The following is a 4,332-nucleotide window of genomic DNA, read 5'->3' as shown; positions in this document are numbered from 1 at the left end:
AGTGTGGTTCCGTTATGGGATTACACGGTGCCATGAAGTCCAAAACCCAGGAACGGAGAGGATGGGGAATGCGACCCAAGGAGCTCAAGCAGAAGACAAAGGAGACAGTTTGGATTCTATGGCAGCAGATGGCATTTGCTCCTCGTAAAGAACCACAAAGCTTTTTAAAACAGCAAATAGAATGAAGATGTGGGCGAGACATTCCCTCCCTGGGACAAGCAGATGGGGAGGAGGAAAACGAAAAGCAGGGGAATTGCCAAAGAAAAGGCCGTGCAGTGAAAATCATCAGCACTTAAGAGTTAATGATATGCCACTCTTCAAGAAATGGGAGACAAGAAACCAGAAAAGTACTCAGTGAAGGTTGAACAGTTCTTTTCCCAGTGGCAATGAAAGACAAGCAAGCGTCTCTTCAAAGGCAGGCAATTATGTGGATGGCAGAAAGAATAAAGACTGGATTTTATTCCCACATAATAAGGGAGAGGATTCGGCAGGCAAAAAGCCATCTGAAGCGTTGACAGTTTTGAGTGAGTCGACAGCTCAGCAAGCATTCTCAGTGCATTATCTGAGCTGTGAAAAATGGCCCTCAGAAATCACTGAAATTAATCAGGAAGTTAAACATTTATTAAAAACAAGCTTAGCGGCTATAGGAGAAAGGTCAACCAGAGCTGAATCAGCTGGTTTCTGGGCTGTGAAAGGCGTGGTGTTTAATTTAGAGCACAAGGTTCAGAAACAAGAGAGGCTTCTGGAGCCCCTCGGCTTTGGGGGACTCAGGTCTTCGCATGGGGAAATAGTTGTTGGTGTCAGCCGTTCTTGCGAAAAGCTGATAATGCAGCCGTGGACTGACCTGAGACCCTTGACCTGGCTGTGGCATCTGTACCCAGCGTGGGCATTTGGGCAGCATTCAGAACTAAACACAGTTCCCATCTGTTCAGCCCCCAGTGACCGAGGGACAGTTTCCAATGTCCAAGCAAATGAGGCACTCTGCTGTGGGCGGCAGTCTTGTGTGTCGTGGCCCCTCCTCCCCGCCAGCGCCTTTTTGTCTTAAAGGCCAAGTAAACAGGAAAGGTCATTTGAACAGACCTGGGGAGACTCTGATGTGCTCCTCAGCCCAACACTGAGCATGAGTGATAGTGCAGTGAAAGACCCAGGAGCTGTTTTTAGGGGTGATGGTGGGGATGGGGCTTTTCCTGACTGTTGCTGAGTTTGTGCCTTACACATCTCTTGTGCAAGAAAGGCGTAAGATTCAGCAACATCATATCTTTACGAATTTTGCCAAGATGTGAACACACAGAATCCTTAGGAGGTCAAGTGGGAGAAACAAAAAGGAAAAGATCTCATCCTCCTACTTGGTCTAACTTATCCTTTCACAAATAACCATGTCCTAGAGCTCTAACTATTACAATTATGATATAAACATTTTACATGACCAAAGTTTTTACAAGGAAAAGAGCTTGTTGTTTTTTAATACCATCCCCTTAGCATCCTCTAATTATACTAGGATTTGCAGCAGACATCTTGAACGTCTTAGGGTTCCATGAAATGGTAAATGTCCTATTATCTAAGGTTTTGTTATTTTGGGAGAGGAAGTTGGATCGGTTACAAGGCTTGAAGTCAAAAAGGTCTGAGTTCAAATGCCAGTTTTGGCACTTTCTGTCTGACCTTGGACAAGGTGCTTAATCTCACTGAATCTCAGTTTCAACATTTGGAAAATGGAAATAATGAACATCTAACTTATGGAAACACTTGATAAGATAATGCATGTAAGATAATCCACTTAGCACAGTGACTGGCACATAGAAAGATCTTATTAAATAGTAGCCATTATTATGATTATTTATTAAATAAGTGATGATTTTGAAATGCTTTTCTTTTTCTAAATGGGTAATTTCAAACCTTTGTATGGGCTTTACTGTGGACCACCTTCTGGGCCAAATGTGCCATATTGACACATGCAGGCTATACTGGAGCAAATAATAAAGTAGCATTGAAATGTTGCCTGTAAATGTTGAGAAGAAAAATTAAAATTTTCCCTTCTCCAGTAACTCTGGTTGAGTCAGGTTTGTGTGTTCTTCCAGCAAGCACTCCCATGTGAAACTGAATGGAACTGCTAGAATACTTCTTGATGCCTACAATTTTGAGGTATGACAGTGTTTATTTTCTGATATCCTAGAGTTCCAGGAAGCTTAGGTGATGACATAATCTAGACTCCAAAATAAGAGCGCATTGTGAAAAACATCTTTGTTTCAAATAATGTGCGTTAGTATTTGGAGAGGGGGAAGAAATAGATCTTTACAGAGCTCCTTCTGAAATCATAATTTATGCCTCACACTTACAAGAGTGAAACTATCAGTCAGTGCTTAGCCCCAGAAAATAAAAGTGCCCTGGGTACTCTAAGCAGAAAGGGATTTACTCCATGAATTATGCGCTTACAAAATTGTCAGAAGGGTTAGAGGAACAGATCTTCTGGGAGCTGCTGCTTTACCATAGTCAGAAAGGTGGGAATCAGGAAGTTGTCCCTTTGATGAAAATCAGAAAGCCTCAGTTGACCCAACTGCTCACTCAGAACCATCTTCCACGCCCTAGGTCTGTGCTAGCAAAAACGAGCATCCTTCCATACCTCTTGACCCCCAGGAAGATGTCCTTACCATGCATAGTCTCACCCCTGTGGCCAAGTCTGCCAACAGAAAGAGCAGAAGGACACCTGGTGCTAACGTCTTCCTTCAGACACCTTTGGAGAGCATCTAATCAGCGAAACCCAACTTATATCCAGAATTCCGATTGTCTGTAGGAGAGCCTGGAAAAGGAGCTTTCTTGCTTACTTTTTTTTTTCTTTTTTAATTTAAAGATATGGGGTACAATTCAGGGTTAGGTATACAAATGTTCATTATGCATGTACCCATGTTGATGATGGTGTGCCCCCCTCCCGGGCAGATTCCCACTACTGCCAATCCCGCCCCTGCCCTCCCCTGACAGTTTCCCACCACTGCCAATCCTTTTCTCATAGTGTTACGATAATTGTTCAAGGTCCGCTTATGAGTGAGAATGTGATGCTTTCTTGCTTATGAAGGAGGTACAGTAAGGCACGCAAGAAGGAGCTGTAAGTGGTACTTACAGCTAAGTGGATGCTGAGTACCAACCTATCACAGTGTCACAGGTGGTGTGGGACAAGACTTAGAAGCGAAAGAACTCAATGTGACCACTGAATCTGCCACTTGCTAGTAGCCGTGTGATCGTGGTAAACATTCTTTGTTCCCTTACTTAAAACAAGGAGATTGGACCACACCCTTCCCAGGGATTTTGTCAATTCTTGAAACAAAAGTATGCGCCTGTAAAAAGTATGAGAAGAGACCATATCCTGGAACAATCCTTCTGGCTCTTACCTCTCAAATGTATCATTGTTTGGTCTCTGTGGTCCTTATCCTTTATTGGAAGGTTATTCCACCTATAGAGGCATCTGGATCACAGATTTTTCTGCTTGCAAGATTTCCCCATCTCCCTGACCTATCCCACCCTGGAACTTTAGAATACGTTGGAACTGACTGCAATTAGAAATAAGGATCGGTGGCTCAGCCTGTAATCTCAGCACTTTGGGAGACTGAGGTGAATGGATTGCCTGAGCTTATGGGTTCCAGACCAGCCCGGGCAACTTGGCGAGACCTCATCTCTACAATATATCAAAACTTAGCCGGGCTTGGTAGTGCACGCCTGTTCTAGTTACTTGGAAGGCTGAGGTGGATGGATGGCCGGAGTCCAGCAGGTCAACACTGGGGTGGCCGTGAGTGTGCCACTGCCCTCCAGCCTGGGCGACAGAGTGAGACTCCAACTCAAAAAGAAAAAAAGAAAAGAAACAAGAATCGGGCAGGAAAAAGTTGGCAAAGCTGAAGTTCTTTGATCCCACATCTAAATTTCTAAAATAGTTCCCAGATACCCTCTGTTGTCAGCCAATATTTATTGAGCCACTTTTGTGAATAGAACTGAACTGGAAAATCTCTTTTGTGGCTTGTAGGTGCTATACTGGGCTCATACACACTGTAAGAAAATCTTAAAGCAGTGCTTCTCAAGCATCATTGTGTGCGCAGATGCCCAGGATCATCTTCATCTTCTTCTTTTTTTTTTTTTTTTTTGAGTTGGAGTCTCACTCTGTGGCCCAAACTGGAATGCAGTGGCACGCTCCCGGCCACCGCAGCCTCGACCTGCTGGACTTCCAAGGAGCCAAAACTACAGGCACGTGCTACCACACCCGGCTAATTTTTTTTTTAATTGTAGAGATGAGGTCTTGCCAAGTTGCCCAGATGGTCTCGAACCCACGGGCTCAGGCAATTCACTCACCTC

Source organism: Carlito syrichta, unplaced genomic scaffold (assembly GCF_000164805.1).
Source record: "Carlito syrichta isolate Samal-C Ts95f unplaced genomic scaffold, Tarsius_syrichta-2.0.1 Scaffold314348, whole genome shotgun sequence".
NCBI lineage: Eukaryota > Metazoa > Chordata > Mammalia > Primates > Tarsiidae > Carlito > Carlito syrichta.
Note: the sequence above shows the minus strand (reverse complement) of the source record.